The sequence below is a fragment of the Lepidochelys kempii genome, chromosome 11 (assembly GCF_965140285.1).
Source record: "Lepidochelys kempii isolate rLepKem1 chromosome 11, rLepKem1.hap1, whole genome shotgun sequence".
In the NCBI taxonomy this organism is placed as follows: Eukaryota; Metazoa; Chordata; order Testudines; family Cheloniidae; genus Lepidochelys; species Lepidochelys kempii.
The window spans coordinates 29,949,478-29,973,832 of NC_136390.1; the positions used below are offsets into that span (position 1 = coordinate 29,949,478).

The 24,355-nt window shown below is 40.4% G+C and overlaps 1 long non-coding RNA gene across 1 annotated transcript; it reads left to right on the plus strand.

Moving 5' to 3' along the window:
- The first annotated feature begins 9,899 nt into the window (after nucleotides 1-9,899).
- Nucleotides 9,900-14,766, plus strand: LOC140895291 (uncharacterized). Its single transcript, XR_012154162.1, has 3 exons — nucleotides 9,900-9,985; nucleotides 13,236-13,287; nucleotides 14,379-14,766. It is a non-coding gene; the product is annotated as an uncharacterized LOC140895291 (long non-coding RNA).
- The last annotated feature ends 9,589 nt before the right edge of the window (nucleotides 14,767-24,355 follow it).

Below are 24,355 nucleotides of genomic sequence, written 5' to 3' on the forward strand. Positions count from 1 at the left end.
ATCCTCTGAGGATCTGAAAGTGCTTTGCGAACTAAACTCCACAGTACTGCTCATCTGTGTGGCATTGTCGATAAGTAATATATAAAACACCTCATGCACCATCTAAATTCTGCCACCTCTTTGTGAAACTTTAAAAGTTTTTACTAACAAACAGCAGTGGACAGGACAAATAAGTGAAGCAGAGGATGATAGCCAATTGAAACTGTAGGAGAAATCCAGGTAGATTGTAACAACCTCTTTTGGGATTTGACAAAGACACCTCTTGTCCTTGAAAAGAGTCATGGGATTCTTAATGAACCCAAGTAGGAAATACTTTGGTTTTGGGTCTCATCCAAGAGACTACACCTCCAGCAATTTTCTGGAGCATTAGATCAGTACTGACTCAAAAAGGGAAGGTGCTGCCTATTGAATCACCTGCTTAGTTAAATGAACATTGAATAACATTTTTCCTAAGGCCCCTGTCTACCCTGGAATTGAAGGCTGAGATTTTCAAAGCTGTCCAGATTCTTTTGAAAATCACAGTTTACACTGATAGCTAAACTATTTTTATACCAGTTCTGACTAATTTGATGTAGGCAGTGTTTGTCAGGGCTTTGTAGACCAGTATAACATAATTATTTTTAAATCTGCTATTGATTAGCCCACTCTGGGATTGACACTGTTAGACTGACCTGATTTTAGAATGGTCTACTGTGGCTTGGACCCATGGAAAAGAAGCCCTTGAGGAATTCCACCATGATTTCAACAATTTCCATCCCACCATCAACCTCAGCCTGGTTCAGTCCACACAAGAGATCCACTTCCTGGACACTACAGTGCTAATAAACAATGGTCACATAAACACCACCCTATACCGGAAACCTACTGACCGCTATTCCTACCTGCATGCCTCCAGCTTTCACCCTGACCACACCACACGATCCATCGTCTACAGCCAAGCTCTGCGATACAACCGCATTTGCTCCAACCCCTCAGACAGAGACAAACACCTACAAGATCTCTGTCAAGCTTTCTTACAACTACAATACCTACCTGCGGAAGTAAAGAAACAGATTGATAGAGCCAGAAGAGTTCCCAGAAGTCACCTACTACAGGACAGGCCTAACAAAGAAAATAACAGAACGCCACTAGCCGTCACCTTCAGCCCCCAACTAAAACCCCTCCAACGCATTATTAAGGATCTACAACCTATCCTAAAGGATGACCCAACACTCTCACAAATCTTGGGAGACAGGCCAGTCCTTGCTTACAGACAGCCCTGCAACCTGAAGCAAATATTCACCAACAACCACATACCACACAACAGAACCACTAACCCAGGAACTTATCCTTGCAACAAAGCCCGTTGCCAACTGTGCCCACATATCTATTCAGGGGACACCATCACAGGGCCTAATAACATCAGCCACACTATCAGAGGCTCGTTCACCTGCACATCCACCAATGTGATATATGCCATCATGTGCCAGCAATGCCCCTCTGCCATTTACATTGGTCAAACTGGACAGTCTCTACGTAAAAGAATAAATGGACACAAATCAGATGTCAAGAATATAACATTCATAAACCAGTCGGAGAACACTCCAATCTCTCTGGTCACGCAATCACAGGCATGAAGGTCGTTATCTTAAAACAAAAAAACTTCAAATCCAGACTCCAGCGAGAAACTGCTGAATTGGAATTCATTTGCAAATTGGATACTATTAATTTAGGCTTAAATAGAGACTGGGAGTGGCTATTTCCCCTTGTTTTTTCCTACCCCCCTTCCAGATGTTCTGGTTTAACTTGGATTTAAACTTGGAGAGTGGTCAGTTTGGATGAGCTAGTACCAGCAGGACAGTGAGTTTGTGTGTGTGGGGGGGTGAGAAACCTGGATTTGTGCTGGAAATGGCCCACCTTGATTATCATGCACATTGTAGGGAGAGTGGTCACTTTGGATGAGCTATTACCAGCAGGATAGTGAGTTTGTGTGTGTGGTTTTTGGGAGGGGGGTGAGGGGGTGAGAGAACCTGGATTTGTGCAGGAAATGGCCCAACTTGATTATCATGCACATTGTGTAGAGAGTTGTCACTTTGGATGGGCTATCACCAGCAGGAGAGTGAATTTGTGTGGGGGGGTGGAGGGTGAGAAAACCTGGATTTGTGCTGGAAATGGCCCAACTTGATGATCACTTTAGATAAGCTATTACCAGCAGGACAGTGGGGTGGGAGGAGGTATTGTTTCATATTCTCTGTGTGTATATAAAGTCTGCTGCAGTTTCCACGGTATGCATCCGATGAAGTGAGCTGTAGCTCACTAAAGCTCATGCTCAAATAAATTGGTTAGTCTCTAAGGTGCCACAAGTACTCCTTTTCTTTTCTGTTACTCTGAAACCAATCATTACTAGTGTTACTGTTATTCTAGAGAACCTCACTGAGGTATCCCCATCAAGAAGAATCCTTCTTCAGGCTTTTTTGGGCTTGGTACTTTACAAACACATAGAAAGAGAAAGTCTTTGCTCCAAAGAGCTTACCATCCAAACAGACAAGCACAACACAGGATAGAGGAGCAGAGGCACAGAGAAATTACGTTACTTGGCTAAGGTCATACAAAAGGTCAATGGCAAGGTTGCAAATAGAATCTAGGTCTACCAGCTCCCAGTCCAGTGCCCCATCCACTCGGCTGCACTGCCTCTCAGATAAAAAAAAGACAACATTTATTCATTTTTGCAGGGCCCCCCTTGAGCTGAGGCCCTGGGCTACAGTCCCTAAAACCCCTGCCTTAATCCAGCCCTGTCAGCAGTTCTGTCTCATGGAATCTGCAGATAAATATCCTGACAGTATCACTAGATCTTTGAACTGCCCCTGTTCATCTTTATGGGTTGTGAACTCTAAGCCCTAATGATGACAACTAATTGGCAGTTGGTGACAAATGCTGTTGACCACTGACTGACGGCATCTTGGTTTACATACCATAGACAGATCCTATATTTCCATCTGCAAATCTATATCAGCTTCTACAAACCAGTGAACAAATGTATATTTCCCTGTCAATCTCAAAGGCACTCATTACTCAATAGACTATCTGCAACGAAGAATTTCACTGGGAAGTTCACCACAAGGGGAAAAGTTCATTAAAAAGCATTCATCTGCTGCTTGCTTTACAGCTGGAATAATTTCTAGCATAACAAGAACCAATGGCTGGAAGCTGAAGCCAGACAATTTCAAGTTAGAAATAAGACACACATTAACAGCGAGGATAATTAACAAATGGAACAAACTACCAAGATACGTGATAGATTCTCCATCTCTTGAAGTCTTCAGAGAAAGACTGGATGTCTTTCAGGGAGACATGCTTTAGTCAAGCACAAGTTATCAGGCTCAATACAGTATAACTGGATGGAATTCTATGGCCTATGTTATACAGGAGGGTCAGACTAGACGATCTAATGGTCCTTTCTGACCTTCAAATCTATGAGTCATCCTTCACTGAGTTCACTGAACTCCATAGGCAAAATTGTGAAGATTTCTTGATTATAAGACATGCCACTGCCTTTTTCTGTCCACATTTAAGACTACAATGAAGAGCATAATCTTCATCAAAGACTGGGCACTTAGATGCTACTTATTAGCACTACAAAAATTACTATTAATCAATTGTATGAAATGCAAAATATTAGCCCTAGTGTGCACCCTTCTGTTAAATGCTTATTTATAATTGTAAGACTACAGATATAGATTTATTTTTCAAGCTCCTTGGGAAAGAGATCATGTCTCCCTCTGTGTTTTGTATAGCACAGATGAGTAACCAATAAATAACATTCAGACCGCTCCTGTGATACAACTAGTGTATGGGGATCAGGGTTTTTTTAAAGTGACCAGTGATTTTTGATAGTCTCCATTTTTGGGCAACCAACTTGAACCACTTTTAAAAAGCTTGATTTTCAAGAGGTGTTCAGCAGTTTCTGAAAATCAGATCCTAAAGTGTCTTAAACTGGGCACCCAAAATTGAGGTACTCTAACCACTGATCACTTTTGAAAATATTGACTCCAATATAAGGTCACATAACAGGTTGCTCAATGGAAAATAAGACTATTAAGACAAACTTGGTTCGCTACACTCATCCATAGGTCAGTGGTGAAATGGTAACACCTTCCTTTTATTTGTTTCAGAAGCAAACTTTCACTCATTCTAGGGGAAACGTGCCAAATAAAAGGAATGCAAATGGAATGATCAATTTAGCTATTAATTCTCCCAGTAGTTTCCTGGCAAACCTTCCTTCCTCTCCCCTCCCCTCCACACCCCCAAGTAATTAATAGTTATTTTGAGAGCTATAATATTGCTTTGTTTTTCTACAAGATAAGTGTTATTTTGTAGTTGTGGTGAAAATAATGGAAAACGTAGACAGAAGGGGAGTCAATAAAAATAAACCAGAAACACAGGTTTTGTACAGATAGGAGGATTCTGACAACCTCAATATCACTTGCGGTAAGATTAATGTCATGAGCATACAGCAAGGGTCTCATTAGAAAACTGTTCCTATCTGGGATCTCTTAAAATTCTACTGTTGCTTTCTTTATCATTGAGGCCAACACATAAACTGATTCTACGCAGACAAGAATCATACAGGTGTTAAGTCATGACAGGCAAATTTAGATTCTGGCAAGCTAACAGCAATGGAAAGCGAGATGAATTTGTGTTTTCACTTTTCGTTTAGCTAGATTGGGCTCTTGCCGTTTTTTTGTTTGTTTTTCTTTTTCTGCAGAGGCTGGTTTTAACTCTCTTTTTATGTATTTGTATTCTTTTTCTGATTCTGAAAATGTAAGTGCTGGATTGAAAACTCTTATGAGTCTCTCTCTCTAACCACACCTCATTGCAATCAGTTAGTTTCCTTGGTGAATGATGCCTCTCAGTGACAGTAGCTCATATCCTTTATGCTTACAGAAGCACCAGCTCAGTTTGCAGGGGAAAACAAGATGAATGGTGACAAGCTTCCTGATATAAACAAAGATAGGTAGAAGCTTGTGCTCCTAGTCTCTATAGAATGGAGCCTCAAACTGGGGCTGGGCTTCATGAGTCCTAGGTATGCTGTTGTCAGCAGGCTGTCAGATGGAGAGTTGGAGCATGGCTGCTCCTGTGAACCTTCCTAACCTAGGTTTGAGGCCCATGGTCATGACAAAGACTATATCAAAGGGTTGTGTCATTTGTATCCAGTATTTGTCCATTCAGACTGACCAGCAAGATAAAAAAGGAACAGTTACCCTAAAATAAACTTAAACTTCCTTAGTTTATTTACCAGTTGAAAAAAAGATAAAGAGAAATACTCTTTATGCACTTGATAGAGCTTAATGCTATATTCTGTTGGACGTGTTTGCAAGAAACAAAACCCAGAAAAAATTTGCACTGAGGTGAATTGGGTTGAAGTACAATACTTGTCCCATTGAAAGCAATGGCAAAACTCCCAATGTCTTCAATACTGCACCCTTGGTGAATACTTATAAACCTTGTTTATACTAAAATTAGAACAAAACAGTGTGATGGGTTTCCCCCAGGGTGCCACCTGGAACTCTAGTACCACTGAGCCCGCCTGACCCACCGGCCTGGGTTCCCTTTACACTGTACTGCTGTGACAGGCCCTCCAGCCCCCTCCAGCACACAAACAGGTAGGGTCACACCCAGCTGCAGCTGAATACAGACACTGAGATCAGCTCTGCATGGAAAGGCTTCAGCTAAGGAACTGCCCAGATACTCAAGTGCACACCCCTATCTAGAGAGTAAACCCAAAATTATACCATCTTGCGCTGCACAGAGATCTGTACAGTGTAAGCTCATGAAATTTTCCCCCTCCCTCAACATGGAGAGGAAATATACAACAGCTTTTTACCCCAAGTTATAACTCCCGCACACTGGTTTGTGATAAAGCAAACACGAATGTATTAACTACAAAAGATAGATTTTAAGTGATTATAAGGGATAACAAACAGATCAACAGATTACCTAGCAAATAAACAAAAACACAATAATATACTGAAGAGATTGGACATGAATAGCAAATTCTCACCCTAAATAATTATTTAAGCTAGTTGCAGAGATTCTTGAGAGGCCAGCTGCACTTGCTTGCAGCTTAAAAACCCCAAGTATTCCTTTCACAGGCTAGAAATCCCTCTGAAGCAGTAACTGAAGTTGATGTAGTTAGATCCACTTACTGTGGTGGCTACAGTACGCTGTGTCAATGGGAGAGCGTCTCCCCTGTCGACTTCCCTTATGCTTCTCAGGGAGGTGGAGTACATAAATCGATGGGAGAGTGCTCTCCTATCAATTTAGCGTGTCTTCACCAGACCTGCTAAATCTACACTCGCGGCATCGATTGCAGCAGTGCCGATCTACTGGTAAGTGTAAATACAGAAGAGATTTATTTACCCCCATGAGCGACATAAGTTATGCCGATATAAGCTGTAGTGTAGACATAGCCTTAGTCAAATCAAAGTTCTTCTTCAATGCATGTTAGAGAGAAGTGGGTGAGGCAATATCTTTTGTCGGACTAAATTCTGTTGGTGAGAGAGACTAGCTTTCAAGCTTACACAGAGCTCTTCTTCAGGTCTTCAGATTTGTACAGAAAAAAAAAAGTAATGGCAGTGTGGAAAAGGAGGACTACATTATTAAATTTGTTTGTACAAATATATTGTATTGTAACACTTCTTGGGACATGAAGAATATGTAACATTCGCCACCTGATTATTTACTTTTTGATTGATTCCCCAGTGTTTCCCACTCCTATGATGCTTGTGCTTTTCAGCCCTGACCAACAAAATACATGCATGACTTTAAGCACATGAGCAGTCCCATTAACTTCAATGAGACTACTTGTGCTTAAAGTTACACACCTGCACAAGTGCTTTGCTGGATCAGAATCCTGAGGCAAAAAGCCTCCTGTGGACTCAAACTACATCCCCATTTGCCGATTACCCCTTTTCTTTTATTTCTCTGTATTTCTCTCTTTTTCTTTTTAACATAAATAGTGTTATTTATTCCACTGACAAGGGAGAGGATATGCAGAAACTTAGAGTAAAAAATACCTAAACTAATTCAGATGAAAATTAGTAAAAGAGACTAAAATATACAGGGACGATCTGCCTTATATTTAAAGATGGACTTAAACTGAGAAATTCACATCTGAATTTCCCCAAAGGTGGAGGGAGATCAGATCCAGGATTCTCATATAATTAAGGCCATAGTTAAAAGATGGGGGGAAGACTAAGCATGTGACTGAAACAAGGGAACTTCAGACAGACTGTAGGACTAAGTTATTCATATAATATTTCATCATGTTGAAACCAATGGCTAAGGAGATAATTATCTGCATGTATTAGTAGTGAAGTGATAATATGTAGTCAAGGCCCACTAATGTGCTCAGTAACATATTGTCTCCAGCAGCGAGTATTTGTATTACTGCCAATTAATCTGTAATGGTGCTTTGAAAAACAAAGAGTTAGCCAAGACACTGGGGTGACTATCTTTGAATGCTACACTGAGTAGGGCAGAAGGCAGAAGACTGTTAGTAATCTGAACATTCACCGTTCCAAAAATAAGCAGATGGAATCTCAGTATAAGAGCTCAAATAGATGGAACAGTGAAAAGTATTACGTCTAAGCACTTGATCTTGCACATCCTTACTCCCATTAACCACTGCAGTGAAGTCAATAAGATTACTCATGTGAGTAAATACAGAATCATAGACATGTAGGGCTGGAAGGGTCATCAAGTCCAGCCCCTTGTGCTAAGACAGGACCAAGTAAACCTAGATCACCCAGATAGGTTTTTGACCATTCTATTCTTAAAAACATCCAGTGATGGATTTTTGTACGTGATTGGGCCATGATATTGCATTACAGCATTAGGACTGAGCTCCTGGTTTAAATTTTAAATTAATAGTCTTCCTTTCTAAAAATCAATAATTTTGGTTGCTTTAACACAGTTGCCATAATCTGATCGGCAGCAAACTTCTACCTATATAATCTCAGGAATTTTATAAACACAATAGCCACAAAATTATTTTTATATAAAATAAAAAAGAAGGCAGTCACAGATGTCCTAATCTAGGAACAGCACATTAAACAAAAGTAGTCCCATTGACTTTGCTGAATCAAGGCTTGAGTTCCCAAATGGATAAACTATGAGGGTAAAAGTCACAAATACCTGGCCAAGTTGCTGAATCTGTTCTTTTTAAGTGGTTCTTCAGAGAGTATCTTTTAACTAGGGGCTCACTGTCCATTTGATATGACATGGCCTTGATTTGATAATATTCAGGGTGCACTTGGATGGATGGAGGTTTATTGTTTTGATACTCATCCCCATTTTGTTTTATTTTACATAATTGTTTAAGCACCAACAGCTTTATGATATGAACTTTTTAAGGAGAAAGAAAGGGAAAATATTTATTTAAAGCTTTTCAGGGCTGAGTGGAGCTTTTCTTAACCATCTTATGTCTTGGTTTTAAATTGGGATGTATTTTAACAAAAAGAATAGCTCCATTTGTATTCAGTTTGTATAAAAATAGAAACACTTTCTCTTTAAAAATATTTTATACCAACAAACACAAACTCTGGCATTTAGTAAATCATGCATTTTCTGGGTAGATTAAAAACAGGAAGTAACAGAAATGTCATCAGGAATTTATGAGATTACCAGCTCATTGCTGAATATGCATGAAATTCAGATAAGCAGCCCAACTTTGACAAACTGAACTTCTGACTCCTTTAAGGTTCAAATATCGCTACAGTATTTTGAAACTCTTCTTTCAAAACACTAAAGAATTGCATGAAATAGCTAAGTGGATAAAGACTATCAAGGAAACTTCTTAGCTAGAACCATTACACTATCTGTTGTAGATGCAGTCTTTCAAGTTCTGTTCTGGGGGAAGTAATTGTAAACATCGTGTCCCACCATTAAGAACGTATTTACACAGAAGGAATTTTTCTACAGAGAAGCTGAAATTAAAGATTACAAGTTTTAAACATACATTGTAAAAATATATATTTATATTATTCTGGGAAAAAGAAAACTATACAATGATATTTCTCCATATAAAAGGCTTTTCCTGAGAAGCTGAATATCACCACTTTCTGCACAAATTTCTTTATTTGATTAAATGTTTTTGGAGAGAAAATCATTCTTGGTGCTGAGTTATTTGAGAATATTTCCAACATACTATTTGCATTGTGAAAGCCTATCACTGAAAAAAATGAAAGATGAAAATTCTTGATTCAACTTTTCTGTTTTTTCTTTATGTTTCTTAGTCACATGTTGAACATGAGCTAGCAAAAATAATACATTCAATGAGACATATTCTTGGTATAACTATGTATTCTGGGCCTGTACTGTTATTCCTGGAACACTCAATACTCACACTGAACTATGTAAGAAATGCCATGGTAGGCACTTCATTACTGCCCTCAAACGATGAACCTGCAGTGCAAGACTTGGGGGTGCTGTCTCACCAGGTGTTCTGCCCTTCTGATTAGATGTTAAACCAAGCTAGCTTTTGCTTTCCAAGTTGGAGTTAAAAATATCATGGCATCTCTTGGGTTTAAGATCCCTTCAGACCTGGTGTCTGTCATAAATATAAAGGGAAGGGTAACCACCCTTCTGTATACAGTGCTATAAAATCCCTCCTGGCCAGAGGCAAAACCCTTTCACCCGTAAAGTCTTAAGAAGCTAAGGTAACCTCACTGGCACCTGACCCAAAATGACCAATGAGGTGGGGGAACAAAGGGTTCTGTCTGTCTGTGTGATGCTTTTGCCGGGAACAGAACAGGAATGCAGCCTTACAACTCCTGTAAAGTTGGTAAGTAATCTAGCTAGAAAATGAGTTAGATTTTCTTTTGTTTAATGGCTTGTAAAATAAGCTCTGCTGGATGTAATGTACATTCCTGTTTTTGTGTCTTTTTGTAACTTAAGGTTTTGCCTAGAGGGATTCTCTGCGTTTTGAATCGGATTACCCTGTAAGGTATGTACTATCCTGATTTTACAGAGGTGATTCTTTTACCTTTTCTTTAATTAAAATTCTTCTTTTAAGAACCTGATTGCTTTTTCATTGTTCTTAAGATCCAAGGGTTTGGGTCTGTGTCCACCTGTACCAATTGGTAAGGATTATTATCAAGCCTTCCCCAGGAAAGGGGGGGTAGGGCTAGGGGGATATTTTGTGGGAAGACGTCTCCAAGTGGTCTCTTTCCCTGTTCTTTGTTTAAAACACTTGGTGGTGGCAGCATACTGTTCAAGGACAAGGCAAAGTTTGTACCTTGGGGAAGTTTTTAACCTAAGCTGGTAAGAATAAGCTTAGGGGGTCTTTCATGCAGGTCCCCACATCTGTACCCTAGAGTTCAGAGTAGGGAAGGAACCTTGACACCTGGCTTCTGATGATGATACACAGCAGTAATAGGTGCATTTACATTGAAGTCTTCATGACAGCAGTATTGCTTTGGCTCTGGAGCACCACCACCATGCCCATCCTGCCCCTCCAACATCTCCCGCATTATTTTACACCATAGTTCATCTCTTGTAATAGTGATTGCGAAGGACTCACTTCCTGGTAAATACTACAGCAAAATGATTCTAGACCCCATGTCACACTTTACAGGGAACAGGACTTGGACCGTATCACTCTCCTCCACTTCTCATCCTTCTCTCCTCCATATTTATTACTAAATCTCTGTGTGAAAGTTATTTGTTTCCTAAGTTACCTCTCTCCTCTCCCTTATATTCTAACGAAAACTTACATTGATACTTTTCAATATGGTCCTAGTTCTGAGTCCTGTGAACCAGTACACCTGTGTGACCTTATACCTTGACCAAGGTTCCATTATAAGATAGGGCTGCCAGGCATCCGGTTTTCAACCTGAACACCTAGTCGAAAAGGGACCCTGGAGGCTCCTGGCAGCAAAACCAACCAGGCCACTAAAAGTCCAGTTGACAGCACAGCAGGGATCTGGGGCTAGAGGCAGGTTCCCTGCCTGCCCTAGCTCTGCACGGCTCCCAGAAGTGGCCACCAGGTCTTTATGGCCCCTGTGCAACCAGGCAACATGTGCAACCAGGGAGGCTCCACGTGCTGCCACCGCCCCAAGTGCTGGCTCCACAGCTCCCATTGGCTGGGAACCACGACCAATGGGAGCTGCAGGGGCAGTGCCTGCAGGCACCTAGGGGCTGCAGAGGCCTGGCGGTCGCCTCCTGAGAGCCATGGTAAGCGCCACCGGGACCCCACACCTCCTTCCGCACCCCAGCCTGGAGTCCTCTCCCACACCCAAACTCCCTCCTGGAGCCTGCACCCCCCCAACACCCCAACATTCTGCCCCAGCCTTGAGACCCCTCCTGCATGCCAGCCCCCTCATCCCTGGCCCCACTCCAGAGCCCACATCCCCAGCCAGAGCCCTCACTCCCCCACTGCACCCCAAACTCTGCCCCAGCCTGGAGCCCGCTCCTACACTCAAAACCCCTTGGCCCAGAGCCCCCTCCTGCACCCCAAACCTTCATCTCTGGCCCCAGCCCAGAGCCTGGACCTCCAGCTGGAGTCCTCACCCCTCCTGCATCCCTACCCTCTGCCCCAGCCCAGAGCCCTCTCCCACACATTTCTAGCCCCACCAGGAGCCCACACCCCCAGCCCAGAGCTCATACCCCCCCCCACCTCAATGCCTGAGCCTGGAGCCCTCTCCCACACCCCAAATCCCTCATCCCCAGCCCCACCCCAGAGCCTGTACCCCCAGCCAGAGCTGTCACCACCACCCCCACACCCAGCCTGCTGCCCCAGCCCGGTGAAAGTGAGCGATGGTGGGGGAGAGTGAGTGAGTGATGGATGGAGGGGGGATGGAGCAAGCAGGGGTGGGGCTTCGGGGCAGGGCAGGGGTGTTCAGTTTTGTGCCATTAGAAAGTTGGCAACTCTATTATAAGATTCAAACATGAGAAGACGAGTTTAATTGAAGCCTGATCCCTTCTGAACTTTAGGACCTATGCAAGCTGGTTCTGATGCACAATATTTGACAACCAGTTTTGAACCACAGTTAGAGGGCTTATAGTGCTTTAGTCCTGATCTATACTGTTAAAGACCTAGACAGCAGCCTGCACTTCACAGCCACATCAGGGTGTAAACAGGATTAAGAACCCTCACTGCACATAAACTGCTGGGAAGGCAGTGGAGAAGTGGGACAGAGAATGTGTGGGGCTCTGGTTCCAACCCCAACAGACCAGCAAACACAGCTGATCCAGCGAGCGGTAGGTAGGAGAACAGAGTAAGAATGTGCTACTGAATAGGACCAACAGCATGTTCTCCCTGAAGTGCAAGGAAGGAATCTCGCCTCTCTGAGGCATGATTTCTTTTCTGAGTGCTTCTGGGGTGGCGCACACCCTCACCGCTCTTACACAGGACAGACTGTAATTGCACAATCCAGTCTATGAACAGTACAAAACAAAATCCATCATATGTGCCATACATAATCAATATCCATTCCAGGCCTTAATCCTATACGCACACAGTCTAATTTGGAGCTTGATTGCAATGGCATAAGTCAGGAGAAACACTAATAAGGCAAATGAAGGTGCACTGTTGCAAAACTGAGGTCACTGGTTTGAAAACCAGGCCAACAGATACCACATCTAATCACACATACATAGCAGAGAGGAGCAAGATCTGTATGCTCCCATAACCAAATGACTTTATTATTTGTACTGAGGTATCACCTAGAGGACCCAGCCCTATTGTACTATGTCTCTGCCCCAAAAAGCTTGCAATCTAAGTTAGATATATTAATATACTTCTGCATATATTTTAATTAGAGGCTGCATCCTGTATGTGCTGATACCAAGTGTGCACATGCTTATGTAACCCACACTCGTCCAGGCTGTGGTGTTCTGTCCCACCTAGTGCCTCCAGGGTGGGGGAGGAGGGAAAAGAGAGACAGCAGGAGAGAGAGATATCGGCTCTACAGCCCTAGCTAAGGACCATAGGGCTTTTAGCACATGCAGTAGAAGCTCATGTACTAAGCTCCAGAGGTTCTAGGTTAGATCCTGACAAGTCGGTGTTACACTAACACACGCTAAATTTCTCTTATTTTTTTATAATGTTAAAAAGAAACAGAAAAAGAAAGAAATTCCAGTAACACAGTAACAGACTCAAATCCTGAGATTTAAAGATTACCCAATAAGGACCTCATCCAAAACCCACTAAAGTCAGTTATTAATATCTCATCTTGTCTCCCTGATTTTGCTAGAGAACTACTTGGAGGATCAGAGAACTGGAGCAAGAGCTTTCTCAGCTCTCAGGTGAGAGGTGCTGAATATAAAAGACATCCTTTTTCTCAAGTATTTATTTAAAAATAGAGGTTAACATAAGCAAAACAAACAAATAAAAACAGATTATTCAGAGCAAAGTGGCCTTAAATTGTCTGGTAGTAGCCTCTGAGAAACTCTTCACAGATGTAAAGCTGAAGGAGACAGCTCATCCACTCTTATCACTTGTATAAGGAGATGGAGGCATTGGCCGGGGCGGGGGGTGGAATTCAGCTCTGCTACACCTAATCCTTCACTGGCTTAAGATAGATCTGCTCCTGCACAGTTCTAACATGCACAGACACCAGAGCACTGAAGATCCGGGAGGCACAAATGGTTCCCTCTAGCTTCCCCCTGTCATTTGGAGCTTGGGTGGAATGGAGAGTTTGCTGCAGAGAGTTTTAAACAATCTGACTAAGAAACACTTCCCTCAGTTCTTTCTGTTGTGAATACTTGATCCAACCAATTCTCCAATAGTCCACAGAGTCTTTGGCAAAGCAGGGTAGGCAAGACAGTCTCATGTAGAAAACAAGTAGAAATTATACTAGTGTTTTTGAAAAAAGGTACACATTATAAAGAAGAAAAAAAGGGATAAACACATTTTATTCCCCTTTCAGAATATCTTTAAGCTTGCTTCTTTCCTCAGGTATGCATAATTTTTCATCTATATATCTACAACCTCATAAAGGATTTCAAATTAGTGTCCTCCAATTGCTGTTACATTTTTTGTATGACAGTCATTTAAATTTTATATTTAAAGTTCTGCAAGGTTGATTTCTCACCCTTCTCTCCCCCCAGCAAAATGTGTTTTGGCTATTGGGGCATAACAGATCATAAAACCATTTTGTTAATAAGTTCTTGAAATGCACAGTAACTTTCAGAGCATTATCTTGAGGAAACACAAAGTTTTGGGGAAATAACAGAAATATCCAACAGTAATCTTTGCACTTTCACTTTATTAAAACCATTTTTATTTCTCTGTGTGAGGAAGCTATTTATGCCACCAGGATCCATCTAAAGTCCCCCAATAAATTATTTCTGAAAAGCTCATGGCTTATTCTCTTTTCCTCTGTTTTTTATTACAGGCAAAATGATGAAACAAAAAACAAGGTAAAGAAGATTGGAGGTGTGCTATTTATTTGGGTGTCAAATTGTTAAGCACCTAAGTCCAGCTACTGAAAACCCACAGTGATGCACTTAATGACAAGGAGCAATACACAAGAGTGATATTGATGTAGAGTGCAATGAAAAATGCATTAATTTAACATGACTCCGGAATGTGATGCCCCAGATATCCTGGCTAAGAACCAACTTGTGGCCTATGGAGCCAATCTATATTTGTTATCTCTCTCTTAGTGGGATCATCATAGCAGCTGTTGCCTCAACCATTTTCCAAATTGCCTCCCATTGTTGAGCAGGCTTGTAATAAAAACACAATGGTAACTCATTGTAATTCTTAACTACAAGAGTTAATAGTGAGAAATTGTGCTATTATCTTTTTCACATATAATCATAATTGGAGTAGGATTGCAAAACACCGTTATTGAATAGTAATAGGCTGTCTTTTATTTTTTTTAAATAAAGTAGACATGTCGTGGCCAGCACACAAATGTGAGAGACTCAACTGTTGCCAAGAATGCTCCAGCAGGAAAAAGTGACTACACTGTAAATGTGAGCTCACTGTATAGTGTATAACTGAGCGAAACTGCACCATGACATTTCCACATCAAAAACAGAAGATTTCCTGAAGATTTTGGTCTGGTTAATTTTTTTTTTCTGTGGCTCAAGCTATGCAAGATTGCAAAGTCTAACGGCCAAATTCACAGGTGACAAAAATTAGCACAACTCCATTAAAATCAGTAAAAAGAAAAGGAGTACTTGTGGCACCTTAGAGACTAACCAATTTATTAGAGCATAAGCTTTGAGCTGTAGCTCACGAAAGCTTATGCTCTAATAAATTGGTTAGTCTCTAAGGTGCCACAAGTACTCCTTTTCTTTTTGCGAATACAGACTAACACGGCTGTTACTCTGAAACCTGTCATTAAAATCAGTGTAATTGTTTCTCAAAAAATCATCTCTGTACTAATTTTCATGTGAAATGCTATGCCTGCAATAATCTCCCAAATTGGACCATCCAACTAACATGCTTTCATATAAAATTTCCCATGAAAACTCATTCTCTCTGTGATTCCTTCATTTAGGGAGTTAATTATTTTCACTTATACACACACGCGCACACATATTTTTATATATGTGCATACAAAGGGAAAACTTAAAAAGCTAGCAGTAGCCAGTTCTAGTGCTTTATCCTATTCTTAAACTGAAGAATTCCACTATAACCAGTAACACCTAGAATCAGAATGCACTTTTTAAGTACCTTACTGTAGGTGGACAACACACATACGCTTCCTTGTCCTTTGCCCCAGCTCCACCCTTACTTGCAAGTCATTACTTAAATTTAGATTGTAAGGTTGTTGGGGCACCATGTCTTTCTATGCTCTTTGTGATGTACCTAGCACAGTTTTTGCCATAATAAAAATATTCCCCAAATATGAGTGAATCTAGGCCTTTTGCCACTGAGTCAATGGCAAACTCCTGTTGACTGAGCCCCAATCTTGCAAATGCTTACAAACTTGATTAACTTTACTTATATGAGTAGACCCACTGACGTTTTGATACATTGTGCTTGGTGCAGGGCAGCTCTAAAACTGTACCAGCTGTCTGTAGCACCAAAGTGCTGGTCCAGGATGCTGGGATGCCAGGACCCCTCCTGCATGCTCCCTTTCAGCCATCCATGGCACATTGCCACAGGGAGAGGTGGATGGCATAAAAGCTGCTATGGTGACTCTTCACTTCCCAAATATTCCTCCCCTGCACTAAGCAGGTTAGAGCTTCCAGGAGCCCAGTGAGACAGGTTTGAGGAAGCTTTGTGTTGGAGAAGCAGAACAAAGGTGCTTTAATGCAGCTGACTGTAGTCAGCCATACACATATATAGGTAAGGCATAACTGTATAAGTATTGATAGATGCAGTAATGCAAGTAGAGGACCAATATGCCCAGGGCCTGTAATGTAAAATATTGTAAAGTGTTCATGTTTGGTTGGTTGGCTAATAAAAAGCATTAATTACAGAAAGAACTGTGCGTATCTGATCTCAGAAGTATCTCAGATTACTACTTTTTAATCAGGTAGGGTGACCAGATGTCCCGATTTTATAGGGACAGTCCCATTATTTAGGGCTTTATCTTATATAGGTGCCTATTACCCCCTACCCCGTCCCAATTTTTCACCCTTGCTATCTGGTCACCCTATAATCAAGGGGGCTGGAACAATTTGTACAGTTGGGGAGCTGAGATCCATTGAACCAAACTGTAAACCCTGTATATGATGGAAACCACTTCAAGCCAGGGGGTGCAGCACCCCAACACCCAAGTTCCAGCCTATGCTTATAATGGATATTATATGTATACATTAGGCTTCATGAGAATATGTCCCTATTGTGTTTTCTTTATTAAATAGTAGCCATATAATAAGTCCTGGCTGGAACAGATTCTCTAGCACAACGTTTAAATGAAATATTATCCTAGTACTAGTGTCACAGATCTGAATACAAAAGAAAAGAAAAGAATATTCCGCAAATAAAATTCCATTATAGCATTTTATGTGCTGTCATCTGACACACGGATAAATTTCTCAACCTGAAGAGGATAGTAACACCCAAGTTGTGCGTGTGTGCATGTGCCAGAGAGAGAGAGAGTGTGTGTGTGTGGGGGGGGGGGTAGGTGTGTGGCACAAAATAATTTGTTTTTATGCACTCACACTCTGATGTTGTTTCTCATTCCAGGAACTTCTCTTTTAATTGTATGTTGAGAAGCATGTTCTGAAAGTTCTGTATTATTAAAAGGCTATTTATCCTGTGAATAAATGATCCATAAAAAGACATTTGCTGGCACTGTCCGGCTACATGCAGCGTATTAGTTTTACTCTACTGGCAATGCAATAGCTGTTTTTTCTAGGTCACAAAAATAATAGATCTGAAGTCCTAGGTTTTGGGACAATGGCACAAACAAATCTCTAGAACTACGTGAAAATTTTCATAATTTTGATGAAAATCAGAAATAAAATACAATTTCCATATTCTTTTTTTTTTTTCATTTTCCCACCTAGCTTTAAACATCTCTCACTGAAATTAGTAAGAGAGATTTCTGGGTCTGTAAGAAAGAAATGGAAAGAAAAAGAAAAAATGAATAATCCATCCTTTTCCCAATCCATGAATACAACACATCTCTTACTTGTGGGCACATCTCACTGAGCTTTTAATACCACTGCATGGAATTCCAAACAAGCTGTAATTGCACATGCTCAGCAAAGCAAAGGCCTATTACAAATGTATAATGATACTATAGCACAGGTACTCAGTAAAACCTTGTGAAGAAAGCAGTGAGACAGAACAACAGTATTGTGAAAATAAGGATGTTTTGCCTATTTAAGGATTGCTGGATTTGGCCCAGAACCCCAAGCTTTTCAGATCTCAGCAAATAAAAAGACTTTGTAAACTTGTGATTGTCTTGATCCTGTCTGGTCATAACTTTTTTTTAAAACAATAACAGATATTACAGGCTCAGCAGATATCACTCTGATTGACTCATTAGAAATCTAAAAATGGATTTGATTTTTTTTATTAAATCACATTAATAAAACAAATATTTTCAGAGTGATTTTTGGAATTTAAATAATAGTTTTGTGCATGATGGCACTTTTATAAAATGTTTAGATTTTTCTGAAGGAAGTGGAAGTGCTTTTAAATCTCTGTGGGAGTATCAACAAGCTGGAAAAATCCAGATCAAAACATTTGAGAGCAATACGCCCAGCAGGTAAATATATAAATATACGTGTAAAAATATAGATGTAAAAGTACAATAACACTGGAGACAGAGCAGATAACTACAGAATGTTAATGAAAGCCCTATAATCTCTATCCTATAAGGCTATCCAAGAACCTAAAATACATAAGTTATGGCTACAGTTCATATAGCAAAGTTCAGTCTGCACTCCTGAGATTTCAGTTTTAGAAATGACATGAGATGAATGTACCAATGCAAATGTTTTTCTGTGCTTGAGACAGTAATAGAAAGGAAAAAAATACCAACAATTTTGAATACACGATGAGGATAAAAGCTGCCGGATGCTGAGTTGATGCAGAGGTTCACTCTGGACTTGTATTAAGACTTATAAACAGAACTCAGACCCAGCAGCTCCTTGAATATGTCAGTAGAGGACACAGAAATGCACGTGACTTTCCCTGACACTAAATGAACTCTTTTTCCTGAATAGCTTAAAAATTGGTGACAAATACTTATCAAGAGTATGATGGAGAAGATGAGTTGCAAATTGTCTACAAGTTGTCATTTACTGTAAGAACAATTAAAAACATAGGGTGTTCGATGTTTATTTAATTAGACATGACAGAGACGGTTCACCATTAAAACATCAGTGTTTTCCTCATAGTGAGCCAAATTGCGCCCCCTCTCTGACCAAAGATATCCTCAGAATCCCTCCCCATCTGTTCAGTCACAGGAGTGTTGCCCCCTCATAGTATAGCTCAAAGGAATGTTCTTCAAACCTAGTGGATCCTCAGGGTCATCTGCATAGAAGCCCTGTTCCTTCATACCAGCCAGCTCCAGCAGATATCTGGCAGTGCAATTACTAGATGCTCTAATCCATTGCAACTGCCCAGGACTATTTGGGGTGGAGGCTCCATAGCAAATATAATATAGCCAACCCCACCCCAGACCACTCACTCCCTACCCAGAGTCTTCCTAGTCTCCACCCTCTCTTCCTTGTGGGTTCCGGACCTGTGAAGCACACTAAATGAGTTCTGGAGAAAAGGGGGATGGTGCTTCAGAGATCATTGGGTTTCACTTCCCCCGTTCTGCAGGAAATAGCGAGCTGTCCTTGCAGAGTCTCTTCCAATCCATGCCCCAAACTGTAATTAGACAGGGAAGTAACTATGGTATCTCAGATACTGTGCTTGATCCAAAGCCACTGAAGTCAATGGAAAGGTACCCTGGGGAGTTTCAATGGGCTTTAGATTAGGCCCAGTGTATGCTATCAGGCAGCTGACTTTTCAATGGTGACCTCAACATCATGGCTTGCCTGTTAGAGTGCTTATACATCAATAATCTCTAAGTAAAGATACCTTGCAGCAACTGCATTCTGGGAGTCATTCAGGGTATTGTCTGAGTTAAAGCTCTATGCTTTGTCTGGCAATTACAGCTCTGAGGTTCCTTTGTCTTGAAGAGCAGCTCCACAATAGAAGGGTAAGCACGTAGGCCCATCTAACCAGACCCTGCAGTATCAGTGAGCAGTTTTGGACTAGGGGTTTCCCAGAACAAAGTAAGGGGCTGAGGGAGAAGAAGGGATATTTCATGAAGCAGAGAGACACTGGAAAGAGACCGAGGCCCAAGGCAACTCCTTGTGGGCATAGGGGAGGAGCCTGACTCAAGGTTTCTGCAAAGAGGCAGTTGTTTCTACACCCTTATAACCACCCTGTTCAAGAAAAGATGACTTGTGTACAATTTGGAAATATACAAATTACATTAAGAAAATACCTGACCCCACATCACAATTTCTGCCCTACTTGTGAAACTAACTTGCAAGGCCCTGAAAATCTTCTACTTCTTGGTAAAGGAGAAGCACCAGTAAAGAATTGTGAATGGTGTGTGTGCAGGAGCATGGCGGCTCCTTTATATGAAATTGTTTTCAACAACACTGGAGGCTCCTAAAGGTTAGACCTCAGGGCAGTGAACTAACCCTCTTTTTAACCCTCCTATACAGAGTGTGTTTAAAAATTCAATTCCAGGAGTACAGCTTCCTTGTCTATTAGAGCAGCTATAATGAAAGCTTGCCACCTGATTAAGTCTAATAAGTGTTTTCCCCTCTACTTTCATAAGAGCCCGAGGATACATTAACTGCCAAACTATAGACTAATTCTGTTCACTGAGCAGAAATATTTTGGCAGGAGTCAAATCTGTCCTTCCCAAAGAGGGAGAAAAGTCTTTAACCAAATGAGAACATAAAAACTGACAATACAGATTTTGTGTAATGGCGTAGTACTTCCAGCCATTTAAAGACATTACACATACAGGATAAAATTAACCAGTGGTAGTGCATGGCTGTGTTAATTTCTCAGCTATTTAATGTGGAGGCCCAGTGGTGAATGGAAAGGTGTTATGTCTCCTTTCTGCTGTAGCACCTTTCTCACTAGGTGGCTTTTCATCACCAGAGTTCTCAGTGGGGGGTCTGTATCAGCTTCTCCTAGCATAGACCCTGGGGGAGTTTGGCCTACTGTTTGGAAAGAACAGCTTTTGATGAACATGTCTGCTTAACTCTGCCAGGAAGTGTGGCAGTGTTTTCTAACCAAAGTCAGCTGTCCCCAATCCAGCCATATTACTGGTTCACTGTCTGGTTATGGACAAGTCATGGCAACTCTCTGTGCCACAGTTTACCGACCTGTAAACTGGATATAACAAGTGTCTGCAGTACTTCAAGATGTTTGTAAATTGCTTTGAGATCCTTCCATGGAGAGGACTACTTGAAGAGTAATTAATTATTCATTATCATTAAACTACTTACAAACTTCTAGTGTTAGGGAATCAGCAGAGAAGATGTTTTACAAGATTATTTTGTACAGTAGGTTACTTAAAATCTTCAGGAGAGATCATTTTAGAAAGATCTTTATTAAGCCAAATAAGTAGATTTCTTTTTGTACTACCTTCATATTCCTGATAGACATTTACATGAATTTACCAATTCAGATTAAATTGTCTTTTTATTGTATTCATTATTATTTGTCATTATGCTCAGCACTTTCAGAATAACCCATTTCAATTTATGAAAGTTGTGCACTATTTTAAAATACAGTATCTGCACTAAGTTAATTATTGAGAAAAATGAAACATAAGTAGTAAATGCATTTGTTCCACAAATGAAAATATTCCAAACCCTTCTAAGCTGTTAGGCCAAATTTTTAAACTTGAATGCTTCAGATTAGGTATTCAGCACCATATTTGTTCCCCAGTCCTACAAACAGATCCATGCAGGTGGATCGTTGCATCCCATGCATGACTTAATGGGATTCCACATAGGCAAAAGGTATGCCCGCATAGATCTGATTGCAGAAATGCAAGTAGAGTTGATTGGGAACTTTTTGTCAAAATTGTTTTCCATCGGAAAAATGCCATTTTGACAAAACCTAAATTTGTCATGGAACCATTGATTTCCATAAAAATTCCCACACAAGATATTTCAAAAGAAAAAAATTATTAAAAAAACCCTTCCTTTTGGAAAAATGTTCAAAATTTTGTTTCAAAATGAAATTTTTGATTTGAAAAATTTATTTTCCTTTTTCATTTTTATTACTTAAATTTATTTCATGGCATGTCAGCAGTAGTAGTGGATAGTATGACATATCATTATCTTCTACTACTGACATGTCAGCATATGATATGAGAGTCAAACATTCTATTTTAATTTATTTTTAAAATGAATAAGACAACTGCTGTTTAGTACTGGCTGAAACATCGTATCTTATTTTCTGGATCAAAGTGTCTCCATTTCATGGGAATTTTCAAAAATACTTGCTTATTTATTAGTTAGGAATGAAAAATGTTGAAATGTCAAAATTTCCTACTGAACAGAAATTACCCGTTTCCACCAGCTCTATTTGTAACCTTCAATGCCTAAATGTAGCCTGATTTTCAGAAGTCCTGGGCACCAAAAATCTACTAAAGGCAATGGAGCTAGAGATGCTCAGCACCTTGCAGAAATCCTCATTTTTAAACAGCTTGTGGTGTATCATAACTTGCAGCAAGTGTTAAAATAGAGAGCACTCACAAAACCATATGAATAATTTTTCATCAAGCTGTGGGCAAAAATGACTGGAGCTGAAACCATCTTTTTGTTCTGCTCGTGTACAGTGCCTAGCACAACAGGGGCATAGTTCACTATAGGCTCCTAAGTGCTTCGCAATACAAATAATAAATAATAATAATAATAATAATTAGTTCTCATTTAAAACATGGATAAAATAATGGCAGGTCTGGGAATGGGGGTTGAATTCACTGAAAACAAAATCATGTAGCTGTTGTGCTATTAAAGAATCTCTAAAAATAAAAAGCAACACAGCTTCTTTGAATCATGACAGCATCGCTTTCTAGCTCCCTGACAGTGTTAAAAAACAATATGGCATTTGTAAGAAAATTTATACACCAGAGCCTGCTGCTGCTGCTGCTATATTTGGATTCTCCTGCTGCTGTTACAATAGTGCCAGATAGAATTTATTCCTACTAAATAGCCATTAAACCAATCCATTTGGACAGAAGCAGCATTGTAGTATTTTAAATAAGCTTTTATTTCGTTCATTCAATATATAATATTTTACTGAAGGGCACAATGCCATGCAGTATTTGCAGGTAAACTTTTGAATCAAAATGGGCCATATACAAGACTATATTCTACATAAAATAGGACACCCCCAATAGAAGGAGATATTTGTTTTCTATTGTCCTTTCTGTACATTATTTCACATTAGATATATTTTGGAGATTTTAGTCACTTGGCCAGGTTCACTTTAGCTGGGGAAAGATGATCTGTGTTGCAGCAACTTCCCCCCCCCCCACCAGTTTAACCCATTGCCCATGGGATATTCACCTGAGGATGGGCGGACACCTTCTATGGAGAGGCGGTTGCATGAATCTCTCCCTGGGATACTTTCTCCCGCAAGGTGTCCCTTGATTGAATTTGGCCCATAGTTTTAAATTGAAAAACAAGCTACTCAGGTCATGGGAAATAAAAAGCAAGGGGAGGGGGGGTTAGAACACCATTATTTCAATCTGCTGTACCAAGGTCCCTGAACCCTAAGGTGCTGAATGCCCTCAACTCCCACTGAAGTCAATGGGAGGTGAAGGCACTTTATATAGCAAAGAATTGTGCTCACACATTTAAAAGTTGAAGAACAACTGCTATAGAAGTTATTTGCTCCTTTCCTACTCACAGGAGGAAGCAGCAGTTTCTCTCTATTTCTGATGTACATTTCACACAGCTGATACACAGGAAAGCAAATTTTCCCAATGAGCTTAGAAAGTGCTGCAAGAAGCAGAATATTTCCTGCCTGAAGTTCGGTGACCCCTGTACCTGACCCCTCCTAGTTAAATTAGGGTAATTTAACTCATTTTATCGGAGCAATTCAGATAACATGTGACCTGAAATAGCTGGACATCCTGAGTAAATGGGTGTGCAGGCAAGGCTGAGGAACGGAATCCTCAGCCATATCCTGCAGTAAGGTCTCTATTGCAGGGCACAGACAGGAGCTCTGACTCTTCACATACATGGCTTTGTCAGCTTGTAGATTTGTCAGTTGTTGACTCCCAGTTTATTGGACTTGTACAATCTGCAGTCTTCTCATCAAGCTGAAAAATGGAAACATATTGGATCCATTGTGTTTTGACTCTTTTCAGCCACGGTGTGGGTGCGGGATCCCACTTTTAGTTCTACTGACTGAAAGAACAATATGAAATAGTAACTTTGAACCATGGTTCACAGAATAACAACAGCCCATTCTTAGCAATAGGATTACCTACTCCCACTGAAGTTAGTTAGACTTTAGCCACTATAGCTTCAATGGGAGTTTAAAGGGACCATTCTTTTGTGGAGGTTCCTGTTTGTATGTTTTTCTTTTGCTTCAGAAAGTGCTTGCTGAAGCAAAGAGTAAAAACCCTAACAATATTCCTGGTATTCCTTTCCTTTGGGCCAAATCCTTCTTATTTTACTCCTGCAGTGGAAGTACTAAGCTGAGAAAGGCTTGCACAGTCTGCTGTTTGTAGACAGAGTAGTGAACATTTGAAACCTCACAAATGAAAAGATTATTGGGATTTTCTAATATAAGTTTGAGAAAATGGCTTTCATATGAAAATAGAGGCAATGTGCAAAATTCAACTATAAAATTATGTATTTTGTTGTCCAAATTAGAAACTCTCAACTTCAATAATTTCTCTATTCATCTAGT